General features: G+C 38.7%; 1 protein-coding gene across 1 annotated transcript in view; it reads left to right on the forward strand.

The window, feature by feature from the left end:
- Positions 1 to 1,269: 1,269 nt before the first annotated feature.
- Positions 1,270 to 18,961, forward strand: part of LOC126919550 (uncharacterized) — a 143,759-nt gene continuing 126,067 nt past the window's right edge. Inside the window, exon 1 of the mRNA XM_050728923.1 lies at positions 1,270 to 2,790. The gene's annotated coding sequence lies outside the window, so the exon portion shown is untranslated. The remainder of the gene's footprint in view (positions 2,791 to 18,961) is intronic.

The following is an 18,961-nucleotide window of genomic DNA, read 5'->3' on the forward strand; positions in this document are numbered from 1 at the left end:
AATACCTGAAAATATGTAAATATTTCTATAAAAGTTTAAGCTTATCCATAGATTTCTTAAATTAAAGCTTCTATTATCTAAATACTAAATCTTCCAAGCACTGGAAAGCTACATCTCAAATAAGTCGTTCTTAAATATGCTCGTATTAATTAAGTTATAAGAATCGAATAATTTACATCTTATTATAATATTATATTTATGGAATGATTATTCTTATCACTATTGGAATTATATTTCCCCTTCCTCGGTACTTTATTTAAAAGTACTCTCCAAACAGTTAAATCATGTACTCTGTCAATATTTTACTGTCTCAAAGCCGGTTCGATTTCCTATATAAAAATACATGCCGCAAAAACTGCATTCACTATTTAATAAGACGAAAAGGAAATCCCAATTTTACTTCTGCCTCGCAAGGAACCGAGTAAAGAGATATTCATAGACCTACTTCAAAACAGCTTCTAAAGTTAAAGAAAGAAAAAACTACGAGCTTTTTATAGATTTTCTTTTTGTTATACGAGTCAGAATTTACTCCAATAATTATCTCATTCCTAGATAAATATTTCAACAACTGAGAGAAAAGTGCAATGAACCTAACTGGGCTGCAAGGATACACGTTTCACCGTAGATATACGTACGCGGATATACATAGCGTACAATAAATCTGTAGGTTGTTTCGTATGCAACGTGGAGTCGAGCCGCGTATCAGGACATCTCCTTAGCAGAGTAGACAAACGTGCGGAGGTACGCGTAATTCGTAGTATCGGTATCAGTCATCATCGACAATAACCCGGAAACAGTGAGGCAAGTGACGCATCCTATGAAGGGTAACAAGATAACGGCGATGTCACGCAGTCGGTACGGCGGTATTGTTCCATCATTTGGTTCGTCGCGGTATCCGGGACAGAGACTGATAGAACGTCGACGATCGTCGAATACAAATCTACGAGCAACGCGAACAGAGCTGCTACTAGGTCGTATTAATAATCTACCGGAGAATTACTCGCCGCGCACGGTCACGTTCGCCATGTCGCGTCGTCGTTTCTCGACCGAGTCCCGGGAAAGTATAATTCGAGCTAACGAGCGTCGCGGAGACTATGGTTGCGGGCTGCGAGTATTCTGACTCGGAAGAAAGGCAGAAGTAAGTACAGGAATACGCGCCGGAAGAGGTGAGCGAACTGGTGCGGAGCTGCTGGCGACGGGGTAGTCCGGTGGTATGGGACACGGGTAGGTAAGTAAAGTCGGCGGCTGTATCGCGCTTAAACTTGGGGTTAATTCCCCTCGTTACATAGCGAAATGCCAGCGCACTTTCCTTAGCGATCGCACCACTCAGTCGCACGCTTAAGACCGCATTGCGGAATAGGCATCACCTCGTGCATAAGAAATCCTTTTTTCTTCACCTTTGATTCCCGGATTATTCTGCTGCCTTAGTTTGTTGTGTATATTTTGAGGATCATGGTCGTAATGCTTGCATTTCTGACGACGGTATCTGACGGCGTTGATTGTATCGTCGCGTTTTATGAGCCGTTTCTTCGCTTAATCGAACTGTCATGTAGTAACAAATGATGTTTCTGAAATTTTTCTTTATACGCTGCGTTAAGTATATTTTGTAGCGGATTTCAGCTGATTTCGAGTAGACATGTACGAAGCGTGCAATCTTTCTTTATCTTTGTTAGTAGAAAAATCGTATAGTAGCTTCCTGTGTTTGTATCGTAGTAGCTCATGCGACTATGTAATTTTTATCGAGTTTTGTTTGTTTTACGCATTGTTTTACGAAAAATTAACTCACTTTTATCGTTCAATTTTTTCTAATCTCGTGTCTAGCAGGAATTGAAATCTATATTTAAGAAATGGTAATCTTACTTTGTTTTAATAACAACCATTATGATACTTCGATATAATGACAGCCGAAAATCCAGCAACAAGCTAAGTTTATTTATCTCGGAACAGTAAAATTTCTATTACAAGGTTTCAATATTCTATAGTATAATTCAATTACTTTGCCACATTACCAACATCATACTTAAATATAGTAAATACAACACTTCAATCACGACACGTTCGATTTCTATGCGTCATTGACTAAAATACGAAGGAAGCAGGCAGCGATGCGAGCAGAAAGGGGTGCAAGTACGGTATTGGAAGTGACGAGTGAATGGGGTTGGCCTGGCACATTAGTTGGCGTATCCAAGTTCCAGGCATCCAATCTATTACGACCAGTTCGGCATTAGTAATGTGTCGACGGTAGTGGCGAACTCGGATATTCTGGTAGGGGTTGTCTGAAAAGGGGTGGAAGAAGGTGGCTGCCTGCGAGAGTCGTCGTTGCTGGATGGTTAGCGCGAAAGGTAGAAGCTAGGTTCCCGAAGGAGATTCGGTGGCCATGAGTAGACGGAGCGGCTGACAGAGATTCGACCGGGGAGCTAGAGGAGGGGGCCATGGAGTAGGCGAACACGACATCAAAACTTGCTTGAGCGAATCTAAACTAACCGAGTAACTCTCTGCGTTACGGTCCGCGATATACGTCGCAGCAGGGTGGTGAATTGGTGGCTGCTGATGGTGGTGGTACATATATGAAATGGAGGCCTTGTGACGTGAACCAAAAGTGAAAGAGAGATAGAACGATAAGACGAAAAGAGGGAGAGAGAAGGTGTTAAAGAGAAGGGAGCACGTATCGAGGGTGTAAAGCAGGTAGATGCAAGAAGCGCGACTAGGATGGGGCCAAGAATCAGAGAAGAAAGGAAGCATCTAGAAGGGGGCAGTATGTACGGAGAGAGCAATAGAGGAGAATGTGAGGTAACTTGCGCGTATATCTCAAAGCATGTATAATTCTGACCGCATCCTACCAAACTATGACATATTCGAGCATTAGCTATTCCAGCTGGATCCCAATACCTTCTCTCAACCTCTGGCAGACCCTTGAGCACGGCGGTCTTATTTCCCCTAACCATTTTGCTTCTCTCTACACCTACCGATCCATCCTCCTCTTCTAAACCGCATTCTAACACACCCTCCACCTCTCCCCGCTTGCTACCGCTGATTCTCCCGCAACCAAATCACGACGTGCACCGCGAACACGGCTTGTGACCGTCAACGAGCGAACTTTAACCGTACATAGAATCGGGATACGCCGCTAAGGCGAAGGAACGCGCCGCCGTTGCTTCGAGACTGGATGGTCTGGAAATCTCGAGCAAAACTTATCCTATCCGGTGTCGACGCGCGGTTGCTGTCGCGCCATACGGCTTATGACGTGCGGCGAAAGTATTAAGAAACCCTGTATAGATATCGGCGCGGTTCCACGCTGTCTTAACCGCCATCCCGCTCTTCAGTATCGGGAAGAAATTGAAACAAACAGCTGGAAGGTGGGAAAAACGACGTGTGGGTTGGGGATAAAGTTGCGAGGCAACGATAAAACAGCTGTAAACTCCATGAGAGATCAAGATAAACGGTTGCGGTGGATGAAGAAGGTGGATGAAGAGGCGCTCGTAGAAAGCGAGAGATAACTCTGGACTTACCTTGCCCGGGAAAAGTCCCTGGTTGAGGGCTGTTAAAGCTGCCAGTGCGGCTTCGTTGTCGGCGAACTCAACGAATGCGTAGCAATCACTTCCTGGTTATAAGGGTGGGTGGGAATCGCTTTGTTTTCCGCTTCTACCAAGTACCTTCTGCCTGCTTTCCTTTTAATATTTCACCCTTTCTTTGCGTACACATACAAAGAAATATCAACACATTGTTTTATGTTGTTTCCACGATCGAAGGGATGAAACTATTTTGAATCTATGGTTTTCATCGAAAGATTAAACTCGAACATTTGTTTCATTTTGCTATTAATCGCAAGCATTTAATATTTGTTTCTAATTATGCGTATAATATAAATTCATTTTATTTGTAATATATAATATATATATTAGGTGATATTAAGGGAAAGTCACACACAATTTTCTAAATAGAATAAATCGAAGAATAAATCGAAGAACTTATAAGCAAATAATTATACCGTATTTTAAATTACATTGAAGTGATTATGCCTTATCTCGTAATTTCTGTAACTTAAAATTCGTTCACGCTCGACGTTGCGTGTCCACAACAATATATTTTAATAGATTGCTAATTAATTAAACGATAAATGTATTCGTTCTCAGCTAGATTGATCTCTTGATAGATTTTAGTACATCGTGTCTTTTTCACAAAACCATTCGAAAAGATATATTTCTATCATCCATAATTTATTAAAAAGAATTTTTCTTCTAGGGATGAAAAAATATTTCGTTCTGAATGATTTAAATATCATTTTAGTCTTAACTTTGACAACTCGGGATATTTCACGCCCTATATTTCCAAATCCATATGTGTATGCACGCGTGGAAAGAAAATAGTGTGGGTAACAACGTGGTTGTTAAGGGCATAAGCTCGGTAGAACAATTGGGATTTCTTTCAGGAGCCTAGCGCAACGATGAAATGAACCGCCTTCCGTGGCTACTGAAATCAGACAAATGCTCTCGCTGAATGAACATCGTAAACCTTATTACGCGAGTTTATTCGCGAGAGGCATGCATATCGCGTTCATATAAATATAGACACGCGTGTGCAGTTGATGATATGTGACGTTCATCTGCAACCCTTCAACAATGCCGGAGCCCTGCGTTTATCACGAGGCAGCGTAATATAACGGTTTATCGTTCTCGCCGGCATCAAGAGAAAGGCGGTAAAGAGAGATGCTGTAAATTTTATTAACGTTCACGGTCCAAGCACCATTGTTACAAGATACAGATATATTTTCCAAGAAATATGTTCGCTATGGTTACAGGTTCCCTTTATTTTCAAGGCAATGAAAACACTGTGGAATATGAGCCACGGTCTTTGTCTGCAAACACAGAGAAGAACAAGATGAACGCGGTATAATCAGAACGATAAATTAAAAATTTTATGGTTAGGTCAACGAGAAACTTCGAAATCACTAAATTAAATTTTTAATCGGACTTCTGGCAATTATTTTTGGAATTACAAGTAAGCGTGTCCTATATTCTCTGGAATGTTTTCTAGAAATTATTCATCTTTTCAAGAAGTACATGTACTATATGCATCGTTTTGTGTTCGTTCATTCGTATTGCACGTTACTCTACATATAACATCATAGAATACGAAGTATTCTGAGTTGTTCCTTCTAAATTGTATTTTGTAAAATGGATCACTGTGCGTAATCAATTCTACAAAAATATCACCGACACCTACGCCATAGTATACTCAAACTGCTTAACAAATGAAGACCACATGAAAATACGTGATATTTATATTATAATATTGATTTATAAATGATTATGTTAAGTAAAAGATCAAAGATTATTTATGGTTCAGCCTTTACACGACGTGGAAAGAATTCATTCACATTAATGAAATTTTAAAAATTAGGAAAATCCAGGTGCTTTATTATCGAAATAATTATATACGTACGCTTAATGCGATTTGTAAAGCTGTTGAAAAGGTATCATTTCCGAGAACGTGGAGCGCAGTTGCGGTCCCGTGCCAGGAACCGGCAGTACTTTTGCGTCGAAAAATACGTAATAATGGAAAAACGCAGCTGGGCGTAAGTTAATTACAAGTAGCTAGTCGCAAGGGCGTTAATTACTTATTGTAACTTTCGCGTTAATTGCTAGCCGGTAATTGCTTTCGGTAATTGGCCATCCCCTTGCCTCGTTTACCTATGTAATCTCGATAGCCACACAGAGAGCTTATGGCCACTAAAATTTCCAAATGTCCGCCTAGGCTACTGTTCGAATCACGCGTTGATCGTGGATGCCCTTTAACTTCTCGTAACCCATCTTGGTGGTGGCGGACACGAAACGGAAACACACAAGCGAACGACAGGTCCAATGAACAGTGGGAAACCCGGACGTCCAATTTGAGGAGTTAGCGCGAGATCGAGAATTACTCCCAACTTTCCTAATCAGCTCCACTCAGTTTTCAATTCCTTTAATCTAATACTACTACATCGATTTACTGATCAAAGGCGACGCAGAAATGTATTCTAACTGGAGCGAAAGTCTCGTGTTTTGGTGTAGCACGCTCGATAAATGAAATTCGATCCAAGAGCGAATTTCGAGGTTTTATGATCGAGTTTTATAGCGTGACAGAATAAACATTTTTAATAGCTTGATAAGCTCGACGCATCTAACTCTATCGTTTTTACTTAAGTCTGTGATAGTATCGTTTCATTAAAATTTTCCTTTCATAGCGATAATAGAAACACGATCAACAATATGAAATTTATGTGTTCAACTGAAATTCTAATCATTATCGATAGTAATATTACGTAAGCATAATTTGAAGTGTTTCACTTATGTCATTTTAGACGATAAAGTTTTCCTGTCTGCTACTTTAGTTTTTCGAATCTTGAGACTGTTATATCTTATCCATTTCATTGTCAGTTTCATTAATTTTATACTCAAGAGATTTATTTATTAATTATTTGGAAACATATTCACCTGGTCGCTAAAAACAATGCCATATTAGTATTACATCTTCTTTTGTTATCTAAGTATTTGAAATGTTTGAGTTTGTGAATATCCAACAGGGGTACTATATAAATATAATATTAAAATTTCAGAGGAAAATTTCGGTATTTTTAACCGGACTGACAGATCCTTTTATATCTTCCTCTCGTTTTTGAATGCGTTTTATTCCCTGGAATTTTTCATCTCGTGTACGAGCGTTAGTTAACAGACATACCGTAAAAACAGCTTTTTGTCACACGAGTAAACATTATGTACAATTTCATCAATCTTGTTTCGGTTATCATGTTTCAACTTCTGTTTGAATTTTGTTACGTTCTCGCTTTAATCGATGGGCGCTTGTCCCTTTCACCGACACACCACGAATTTCCATCCTTTGTATCTCTCACTTTTCTTTCGCAAATAACTTGAAAAATTTTTAAAGCGTACGACGATCACCGCGTAGAATTTTAAATCGCCAAGTGTAAATTGGGATACACGCTTTAATTGTGCCAGACAGCGGGACGATAAAGATTTTTAATGAATGCTATTTAACGCCCTTTCGATGGTAGACTGCTTTTTACGTGAAAACTATTCGGCAACCCGTTATTATTTACGAGCGTTGCACATTATCCAGAAAATATGTGATATTTGGCGCCGTTCGTTTCTACCGTCCATTAATCTCACGGACGAAAATTGGTTTGCATTTCGAAAATGTACCCCTCCCCTCCATCCCTTACGCTGGCAACAGTACTTCCATTCGTCGTTTGTCGGTAAAATACGATATAAAATTACATCCCCACCTCTTTTGTTACAAGCTTCATGTTACTCGTTACTCCTAAAATTTCGTCGATTATGAATTTAATAATTGGACGCTATTACATATATTATGTGTTAAAAAGGATCAATAGAAAGGGTCTTTGCTTTTAATTTTACACTCTATATACTTTTGTTATTGAATCTTCGGTATTTCGATTTGTTTCAACTTCCCCAACTTTACAGTAAAGTTAGATGCAATTACATTAGGAAACTGTCACTTGCGTGCTAATTACGTCACTTCAATCAGAATTTGTAGATACACGTGTATTATTCGATACTGGTCTCTTGAAATACAATTAGAAGACAATTCTTAAGAAAGGGAAATATTTACATCTTCACCCTCCTGCTTGATCGTAAAAAGAAATATATACACCCTGCCACTCAATTTCCGCCGCGACTCCACCTTTGAGTTCTATCCAATTCACCAGTCATCAGTTACTCCACTTATTCCCGAAATCAATTTATACGTTTCACCGACTAATTTACCCGACTTTCTCCGCAAACAATTCGTCTCGTTGTTACTTAGTCGATCGTTTCCACTGTGCTCCCTTTGGCCACATGAAAAGAAATTACGTAGCAACGGAAAACAACAATTCGTTGCGCCGGTTAATCAAAGCGTCGACGACTTGAGTGGTTCCACGGATAGTTAGCCGTCGCGCTATATCCGATTCGAAGGGACGATGACGCTCGGACCGGCGGACAATATCGACAGATATTGACAGAGCGTTGCAAGGTGCGATCCAGCTGCCTGCATTTCGGTGACGGCGGTACCACATTAGCCTCGCTGTTTGTATTTGGACAGAGGGAAGCGCTGGACATTGTAATTAGGCACGACACATCGCGCCCCTGGGACCAGCACCGGGTACCTGCTCCACTCCAGCCTCGGTTCGCCCTCGATCATCCTGTGTTCTGTCCTACGTTCCCCAAGCTGCCTACTACGACCCGGTCAGCCGTTAGTCCCAGAAGCAAACTGGTCATCTACCGATCAAGAGGAAAGGGTAAACGCGCCTCCTACACGGAATTCATCTGGTCGAAGGGAGAAGCTGTTAAGGGCGGTCGAAAAGGGGCAAGCTTCCGCACGCTGGAAGAGGGTGGCATGCTCAACGTCCTCGTGGAATGTAGCCCCAGTGCGCACGTACTTCATTTCGGCTGATTATGCCCATTGCTGACCGCTAACTACCGCCTACGCGTCTGAACCTATGGTCTGAGCTGACTAGCCTTTCCTGCTCTGCATTAGCTCGTGCTTAACGATAGAGGACCGAGATAGTTGTTGCGTCAACTACTTCGATATCGATACCACATATGTGACCGAGTAGCGTAGCGAACGTGTGTGCGATCTGTGGATGGTGGGCCGTCGTACGTTCAGCGCACGTTAAATCACTCCCTAATGGATGGACCCGCTAATCTCTGATAGACTGCACGCTACCGTTTCTCCCCTTGTCCTCTTCGTTCCATCCTAGCTTAATACGTTTCCTCTCCTGCTAGATTTCCTCGCTTCTCTACGACCCTCCTTCCTCTTCGGATCGTGAGCTCTGTGTACTTATGGTACTGCTGTTGCTGCTACTGCTGCACCAGCTGGGATCGAACATGCACGCATGTGTTGCGTCGTTAATTCTGCCCTCCGACCGGTGTCCGTGCCTTTTGTTGCCAGTTCGAGGTTGTTCCCTCGGGATTTACTGTGTTGTTCCATTATAACTGCGAGCCTTTTTTTTCATTCTGAGCACGAAGATTTTGGTTTCAGACGATTACTGCCGCGCGCATATGTAGTACCGCGCGGTGCTATAAGTTAAAATACCTTACGACGAGGCGAAAGTATCTCCTTGCGAGAGGATACAGGCATGAAATATTAATGCTGGAGTAACGAGGATAGTGAAATGCCAGGGTGAAAATATTCAAATGGTCAGGATTTCAGATTCAAGTGTTTTTTGCAAACATTTAAATGGAAAGCCGAAATCTACGCCACTTTACGCCATTGTACGGTACATTTTGCATCCGACTTTGCGAGACTTTTAGTTTTACGCTGTCAGAAAGTAGTTGGAAGCTCCGTGTTTTTTTAATAGTTAAATGTCAATTATATATTCCAATTATTAGTGTATTCCCATTCTTATGTTTTGTACCGTTTTCATATACGTACCTTGTGATGATCTAATTTTCCTCTTCATGAACATAAAATTACAGTCCCTGTATTTTTTGATGCAATATATAAAACACGTAGGTGTTTAACTTTCGAGATGTGCATCAGAGGTACAATTATGACGGATCCTGCAGAGTTCGTAATAGCTTCCACGTACCAATTTCGACAACAGTAGGACTGAGTATAATTGATCGTCGTTCATAGAAATTCTTCAGGGTCGGTTAACGATGCGCGGGACCCTTTGCCAGGAATTTAAACTGCGATCAACAGTTCAACAGCGGCGAAATCACACGAAACGTAGGAAATAAGGGAACGTTAAAGCATACGAAACGCATAACACAAGGGAAACGCTTTTAAATATAGAACCGTAACAGGGGGCGAGGAGGAGGAATGGACGAAACGTTCGAGTTTCATACGGCACAAGCCGCAAGCTTTAAAAGCAACCACAGAGGACACGGAAATTTCAGAATAAAATTCTGCCCTGGACTGCGTCACGCGATGCAACATTCCACGGAGGTTCGAGAATAGAGAAGAAAGTTTCGCGCGCTCGGTGTACCGCAGTTAAATACATATATATTTTTTCCCAATTTTTTTCCCTGTCTACTCGGTCCTCCAATCCCTCGTTCACCCATCCCCCTGTGCCGGATAACAACATGCAGCCGTACCTGCGAACAGTCCACTGTACTCTCGTCATGAAAGGTGTATTACGTGTACCTTGCAGAAATTCACGCAGCTCGCAGAAGAAACTTGGCGTGCCAGAGAACGGTAAATTTTCACTCTATGCACAGTGAAAGAGGAGAGGGGGAAGGAGGAACTTGCATAAAATTTTATGAACAATCAATTAGCTCTCAGGAAGCTTCGATAATCCGTCAGGTCAATTTGCACGGTGCTTTGAAAATCTTCAGACTTCCGCTCACGAAACGGGGCAGGAACCGAGACGCCGTTATAGAAAGGCATAGTAGGTTATCTTTATCGCTATCGCGTTTTCAATTTTGAGAACTTCTGCCACGCAAACTAGGAACGATTCGGTGTCCCGTTTACATTTAGTTTATCGTGCGATTGATAATCGTCGATAGACTAATGTGGAGTGTCTTTGTTCGGTGTCTTGATAATTTCAATGGTTACAGTAATTTCAATTAATTACAAATAAAATAATTCCTGGAAGACACACTATCGTTCGTAAGTTTCTGGCAATTTTGACCAAGTTTGTAATGTAAAATATAGGATTGTTAACGATATACATAAACTAGTAACAAATGGATGATTAAATGAAATACTTGTCATCTTCTTACGTAATCAACAGATCATAGAATATTTTATTATTTTATTAATCTATTAATACATTCACTAATTTGAAATCCTATTGCTTGAATCAATCGTGGTAATATATTTAATCACGGCATCGCGACATCTTCCTTGCAGAACTTGGAAACACGCCATTCGCGATATATCACGGATACAGTACAAATATTTTCAGTAACTTATTAAAGTATATCTCTAATCGAAACGATTGAACGAGGATTTTATCGTAGCCGGGTGACGACGCACGTTAGCAAAATGTGGGTCTCGATTTGATACGCGAGCTTGGGAACCGACCCACTTTCCACGACGCCTTTCTCACTGCAGAAAGAGTGAAATCGAGGGTAAGATGGCCAAGGGTGGATAACCTGATCTGGTCAGGCGATCTTTATTGCCGAAAATCCATTATTTTCTCCATTAGATCGCTCGGCCCGATCTTCCGGCGCAGGCATTTTCGTTTAGCAGTTTTTCTTCCGATTCACGTCGTTTATGACTACCAGTCGACTCCAGCTTGATCCCCATCCACCATTCCGCGTATTCTGCGCCTTGGACTATCTCGCACCTTCGATAGCTCGTTTCAAGCCGGTAAATCTCTCGTCGATCTCTCCGTTCCTCTGGCATCGCGGTTTCGACGCTTTTTATCGCACTCGCTTACCATCACCCGTAAGCAAAACAGTCAGTGCATCGCCGCGCTGACAGCTTAAAGCGGAACGTTTTATTCCAAGCCGAAAGGAATCGCCGCCATTTCAGATAAAACAGATGGATCTGATGGAATTTTATGATGGCATCGAGGATTTAAGAGAAGTTGTGGGCGATGATTACGCCGCGTTGGTTCATTCGAAATATCGATTTTAAGAAACTTATTGCTGGATAGTTCTGTTATATCGCGATTGCATTCTATAAATATTTCATTATTTATTTCTTGACGTGATTCGCGTTGTATATTTATTTCGATAAGTGAGATAAGTGGAAAAATACGATAAGTACATTTTTGTTAATTTTCTGACCCTTATGTCACTTGATGATTAGAAGAAAGCGTTTTGTATCGTTGATAACATTGCTAAAATACTTAAGTCAGATTTCAATCAGGTAATGATTTGAATCACGAAAAAGGTTCGTCAACAGCGAGAGAAATTTTACGTTAAGAAGGTTCAGAATGAAAAATAAGTCTACATTTTAAAAATATTATTTACTGTTAGCAGAATAGATGATGTCTGGTTAGTATTTTCGAAACTTTGTTAATCAAAATGTATTGTCCGAACCAGCCACCATAGTTAATCAGCTAAGCGGTTAATACGCCAAACAGGTTAATGAACTAAATAGGTCAGCCGGTCAAATTGATTAATCAACTGAATTGGTTACCTAATTAAGCACATTGATTAAAGTCAGGCAAATAATCGTGGTCATATTTTATCTTGTATCATTACACGAGTTTATTATTATAATGATCGACAATATCTATAAAAGCACGAGTCTTGCTGCTATTAAATGTTACTAACGGCTATTTCAATCTATAATGTGTCGTATGTTTTGTGTGTTCACTTCAAATGTTTAACGTTCTGCTTTAAATGTATATGAGATCAGAAAAAAGTAATCCATTATATCCTGATTTTGACGGAGTGTACCTCCTACAAATTTATTTTCGGTTTTTAAATAATTCAGGAATGGTCACGGTGGTTAACACTGTTTACCGTATGTCCGTCAATTATTCATTATTAAATTATTTGTACATTCAATTATTGATTATTAGTAGAAATTAAATTTGGTTTATAGGGGAACGTAATGATCGAAAGTGATCGAACGATTGCAATTTGACATATATGTGGATATGATTACGAGGATTGAAAAGCATAAAAATGTTGATTAGAGAATACGAAAAATCTGTGTTGTAACAATTTGTGGAAATATTTTAATTTCATTTTTACAAATAGTAAATACTTTCATATTGCATATAACAGTGTTAACGTTCATCGTAAATTTTGACACATAAATTAGTAGTATAAAGTTAATAAAACAAAGTTATTAAAATACAGAAGAAATAATACTGTTATAAAATAACGAATACCAATTAATTTGCACAATTAACCGATTAAATTGATTAAGTGTGTTCTATAAATCTGTCTAAGGTGTATTTCATAAATTTGCATACGCCTTCATGCACGTTTTTATATTAAATATTTTCCCGTAGCTTGAACGCGTTCGTGATAACATAAAGCTGGGAGCCGTTAAGAGCTTCCACGTTGTCCTTAATGCAAACGATAAAAGTGTACCAGGTGATCCTGTAAGCTTTTATGTAGCGGCTCCAATGTGTGATATAAAGTTAATAAATTACTCTGCAAAAAGTTACTTCCTGAAATGTAAACCTCGAATGAAGGAAGAAAACTCAGACATATGGCAATAATTAATCGAATAAATACAAATTTTTTATTACCATGTAATTAAAATATAGAATCTATTTAAATTGATAACTTTGATATTTGAAATGTTTCGTGATACTTTTATTTCATAAAATATTCTATGTTTAAAAGATTACTCGAAACTCTTTTAGAGGATGGAAAAGTGCTGGGTGTTTCAAACTTGAAATTTCATGAAGAATTTTACAGAAGGTGTTACACGTACAATGAATAATAAAAAATACCAGAACAGATGAACTTCCGCTAAAATGCTACGGACATATTTCACTTTACATATTTTGTCTGAAATAATAAATGTAACATAAGCGTAGACTGATCGTCATATCATATATGTATGTATAATTCCGTCACGTTTGTGTGTTATAAAAGACAATAGAATAAATGCACATAATATATAGTTCACAATAATGTAACTTATCTTCTAAACATTTTTTCTCTAGGAACGAATTTCAAAAGATCGACATACTCATAACAATTTTCTATGATAAACGTTGAAATATCTTCATAAATCACTGTATATATTTTACAGAACTACCAAGCCAAATAAGCCAGCATTCCTGTTGCACATATATTAACATAAAACGTTCTTTTCTTCAACTTGAATGCATGGAAAATGAACAAAAGGATGCCACGCAGAATACAAAATGTCTCATATTTTAAAGTAAACTCCACCATTTTATCCGACATAGTACAACATTCGTTAGCGTCGATAGAAGCTCAAAGCTTGATGAAAATGAAAATGTGCAAGGGTAGAAATGGAATCTAAAAAAAAGGGGGGGGTGGAAGAAAAATTCGTTGTCAGCATGTTGGAACCTCGTGTCGCGAAACAATGCGTCGGTGTAATTCTTAAAAAATCGTCGAACATTTTCGACGAGCGCGGAATACAGAACGAGGGAAGAGCGGAGGAGAAGCACGTCTCGATGGTGACTAGATATTCCGCATGTTCTCGTCGGTGCTTGGTTCTCATTCATCGCCGGGGCCCTATGAAAAATCTCCGTGCGACGATATCCGGAACGACAATGTATCCGACGACTGTAGGATGCGCCACTAGGGTGTAAAATATTATGAAAATACGTAATGGCTGATAATGGTTAAGCCACGGATATGAGCCTGGAGCGCGGTCGGTATTGCCCCTCAGGAAACGGACTTTTATGGGGTTTTTACAACGCTGTGTTACTCGACGGATGCTACGGGCCCGTGCATAACCTCTCGCCTGGCTACAGCTTCGCTGCAAAGCGCAAAAAAGAGTAATGAAAAAGCCGACGCTGCCGTTTGAATGCTGTGTTATGGACTGTATCTAAAATGGGTCTCTTGCGAGTCTGCCATTCAAGCCACCGTATTGAAGTATGCAAATAGGCGTGCCCCGTCCACAGCCGGAACATACGAGTCTTTGCATATCTATGCGTGCTTACTTTCGTTTTCGCGCCTTTACCGAATCAATCGTCCTTCTTCGCCGTCGACCAGCCAATATCTTTCTTTCTCTTGCAAATACATGGTCGACATCGGTCAGAAAAATTGGCACTTTTATAGGAGATTGTACAATCTCGTTTATAAATATCAGAACACCTGCTGGATTCGAACGAAATGTGATAATTAAGGACTGTGCTTCGCCGATGTTGCCGCAATTGTATTGATAATGTGAAAATCATCTTCGTTGATAGAAACGAGAAAGAAAATGAGGCTACTGTCTATGTAAATGTCTTGTAGCTTCTATGTATATCTTTGGAGTGATTTCAAATTTCATCAATATAATAACAGTCGCGTTTCATTACCGTGTTAATTAAACTTCAAAACGTTTTATATAATATATATAATGGATGGTAAAATGTCCAAGTACTTTCGCGAGTCATTGTATACGTTGTAATGAAATAAATTATAGGAAGTGCCAAGTAACGCAATGATTTTCAAAAAAACGGCGTTTAAAATTCAGTATCGCCATTAAAAGGATGTAAAAAAATTTTAACGTTTCACTCTCTATCTCTTGAATCAGCTGTCAGGGTTGAATGTTTGCGACTTTTATCATTGTAGCTGTATGATTGATGTAAAACGGAGCTCTCCATTTTATATCTATAATCTGAAAGGCATTCCGTTTCAAGCGTGTCAACTTGTTACATTTGATACAGAAACTATAACAGTATGAGAAAACGCTATCTGATCTATAAATTATGGAGAGTCAGACTTAGTAAATTTATTGATTTGGCTTCTGGTTAAATGTCTCATTGTTGTCACATATTCCAGGAAAAGAAATACGCGTCAATAGAATTTTAAAATTCAATACCTTTACGAATATACTATGTAGCTGCACTTTCGTTGAATAAAAAGAGAAGGGAAATTGAGAAAGGAATATTGTATTCTTATGAGATTTCAGGGAACAATTTGATAATTATTTTAGGTTTATATGAATATAGCAGAAGAAATTGCAACAAGTCACATTTTAAAACTCAGTGCATTGTCGATAAATTTCATGGTACCAAAATTTTGCTTATGTTTGACTTTATTTCCATTTTCGCTTTATAACCCTAACAAGCCTTTTATTTTTTATTGTATCAAGAATCACTCACATAGCACTTAACTTTCAGTTCGTAAAAGAAACTACAAGAAAACGTGTAATTTTTAAGATTAAGAATTATATTGAAAATTAACAATAATTTCTCTTATAAATATTCCAACAAAAAAGAGTCAAATATGTCTACATGATCAGATTGCGGATTTTTATGCGCGTTTATGCGAAATTTTAGAATGCAGAAATACATAGAACGCCCGTAATGTGCAACAAAATATTAAGTGCCCAAAGTATAGTATTCCTTACAATATTTAGCACAATATATTTTTAATCTTATTGGTAAAAATATGAATTTCGGTATATATCCGCAATCAATACGTTATTAAAGCTGTCCCACAATTTCCTACATCTCTCAACTATAAAGTTTATGGCGCGTTCTAATTCGCGTCTTCCGTTTCCTTACTCAAAAATGGATTCTCCCTGCTTGTATTTCCTCTATCGGCTTTACCAAAGAGCCGCGATCACCTACGTAGCTATGTATATAGCTGTTTGTATATCTTGGCAAAGTAAAGAGGTCGGAGAAGGCCGCTTCGTAGCCGCTTCGGGGCCGTCGATATCGATAAAAGTGTCGCTGCCTTTTCCACCCTCTTCCTCGTTTCTCGATCCTCGCTACCTCCATGCTCTTCTAGAACTTGCAACAGTCTGCTTGGCACCCCAAACCCCTGTCAGATCCCCGAAATCTAAATGATTCGGTTATTTCTGGAAGGTTGCTGGAGGCGTTTCTCTTCCAGCGGCCTCGCTGCAAAGTGATTTCCCTCGTACTGGTAATCCTGAATTCGATCGATCGGTTTGGTTGGTCGCGTGAACCAACAACACGGTGACGCGAGGCCGGGTCATGGAAAAATTTTAATATATCTGTACGGGATAAGCAAACAACGGTAAAAATTGAACGGGGAAAAGATTAAGGACTGGATTAATGTTCAGATGCTCCATGAAATTCATTGGCATGCTGTATATATATTTAGATTGTCTTATCGTAGGAATTTTGTACGAACATCTTCAAAAAGATGAAACGGTAGGGTTGCAAGATAATTTTACTTATTAATCAAATTATAAGTATAGTTACTTACGAAATTATAGCGGAGTGTTATTGTTCTATTTTCATTTGATCTCCAAAATACTCCGCACATACCTAGAGAAGACACAGTTTAAATAATACATAGAGAAGTTTAAACAGTACACTGTATGCGTGAATACGCATCAGAGTTTAATTAATGCGCTAGATAATCACACATCTGGCTTTAAATATACTACACAGTTATATATCAGAGCACAAACAGAATCACAGTATATAGAGCAGATAGAGAGATAGGGTTTAGAAACACATATGTAGAGTAGCCTAGCACGTATTAATAAACAACTACTGTCAATAATCCTGCAATTCTACACGGTTCAAAGTCTGCCAATACTTGGACGATCCTCTGAGTAAATTAATCGGTACACCATTTGCAACTTTTACGAAACTTGAACGATCTATTTATCTTCAATTCTTGAATACATTGTTTTGAATGCGTTAAATTATGAATAAATTTCGTTTGAAAATAAGTCGGTTATTGTAAGAAGATATGCGTACATTATTAATAATAAAGAAACATCCAGAGATGTAACATCGACTTTCTAAAGAACTTTTGCTGTGTGTTACAGTTTAAATGGCAGAAATTATGAGAAATTGTGAGAAGAGATATACTTCTTAAAAATTGGAACTATCGTGTATAATAGCATCTAAGGTATGTACATATAGCTACATATTAGGAAATTAGTTTTTTAACGTATGAATATAAGTAGATAAATATTTTTGAGCCTACGTATTTTCTAATAATACTTTTTTATAAATATATTGTATGACAAAAAATACAACACAAATTAATGTATAAGTATTAATTAAACTTTTAATGTTGAACGCCTATATTTCAAGACATGGGTCGTATCTAACTGTCGTTCTTGTAGCATAGCAGTTTAATTAATTTTCCATTGACCGTCTCATTTTGCAGAATTGATAAGAAAGAGAAACGCTGAAATATCTTTTCTTCTCGTCCAACCGAGAATTCATTTTCTTTATTGAGCCATATCCGCGACGTAAAGTCTTAATTTCGCTCGGTGGTGGTTTTGGCAGAAAGTAGTACGATATCTTACGGGCACGCGGAACGGGCCAGGTATCCAGGAATAGGAGCAGAATAAATAAAGAGAAACAAGAAGAATACCAGGAACGTGCGGAAAGCGTATAGGTGGTCAGTTTCTGGTGTCTGGTACCAACGTGAATGCCAACATAGGCCTGAATAAGAGGGTGGATTTCAGAGGCTTTAATATGAATAGGTATACCACTCTATATGTACTCTATTTCACCTACTGCAGCTATCGCGTATGATATAGGTAGAGGGTAGGTTGTGGTCTTGCGAGAAAGAAAAGGAGAGTCGATAAGGAGAGAGGAAGAGAGGAACGAACATACGTATATATTTTTCAGGGAAGAGGGCCAGCCAAACGCCTAGAATTGCCTCGCCTCTTCCGTGTTGGTGTCCACTACGATTCATTACCTCTCTATTCATCGACATTACCGACGGTACGTTCTGTTGGGTCCTCGAAAATCACCCTCCGCACCATTTCTCTCCTACCATCCCTTCGCCACTCTTCAACGTCCTTTGACACTTGGCCCTGCATCAGCTATCTCGAACGTCACTAGAACGATGGCCTTGTTCTACCTTTATTCCTAATGCTGATCAATCAGTGGACAAATAAAATAAATGTCGATGTGGTTTCGACTAATGACAACCAGGTCCGGGTAAAACTTTATTGTCAATTTTGATCGTTTTTTTTTTTGTGTGAGTGTTTTAGTATGGTATTTCAGCGAATTACCAGGTTCATTTTTATTGTATTTATTTTAGTAGGTATTAACCATTCCAAAATATTTTCTTCTAGTTAATCCTTCTTTTTAAACTATCATTTTCATTATTTATTTTTTAGGAATATTCGTTTAAAAGATTAAAGTTACTATCTAAGGTTACATCATAACTATCGTTTGAATTTTTGTAAACATATGTCTTAATATTGGGTAAGTTTTATCTAAGTATATATACTTGTAGATATACTGGAATTAAAGAGATTTCGTTGATCATCTATTTTATAAATTTGCTATCAGAATTGATAAAATCGAAGTGAACTTTACAAGATTAGATAAATTTCACTTACCTATTTGTGTATTAAAATAGCAACTGGAATTACAAAGATCAACACGAGTCGATATTTTTTAACTGCAGGT

This window comes from Bombus affinis, chromosome 8 (assembly GCF_024516045.1).
Source record: "Bombus affinis isolate iyBomAffi1 chromosome 8, iyBomAffi1.2, whole genome shotgun sequence".
Classification (NCBI taxonomy): Eukaryota; Metazoa; Arthropoda; class Insecta; order Hymenoptera; family Apidae; genus Bombus; species Bombus affinis.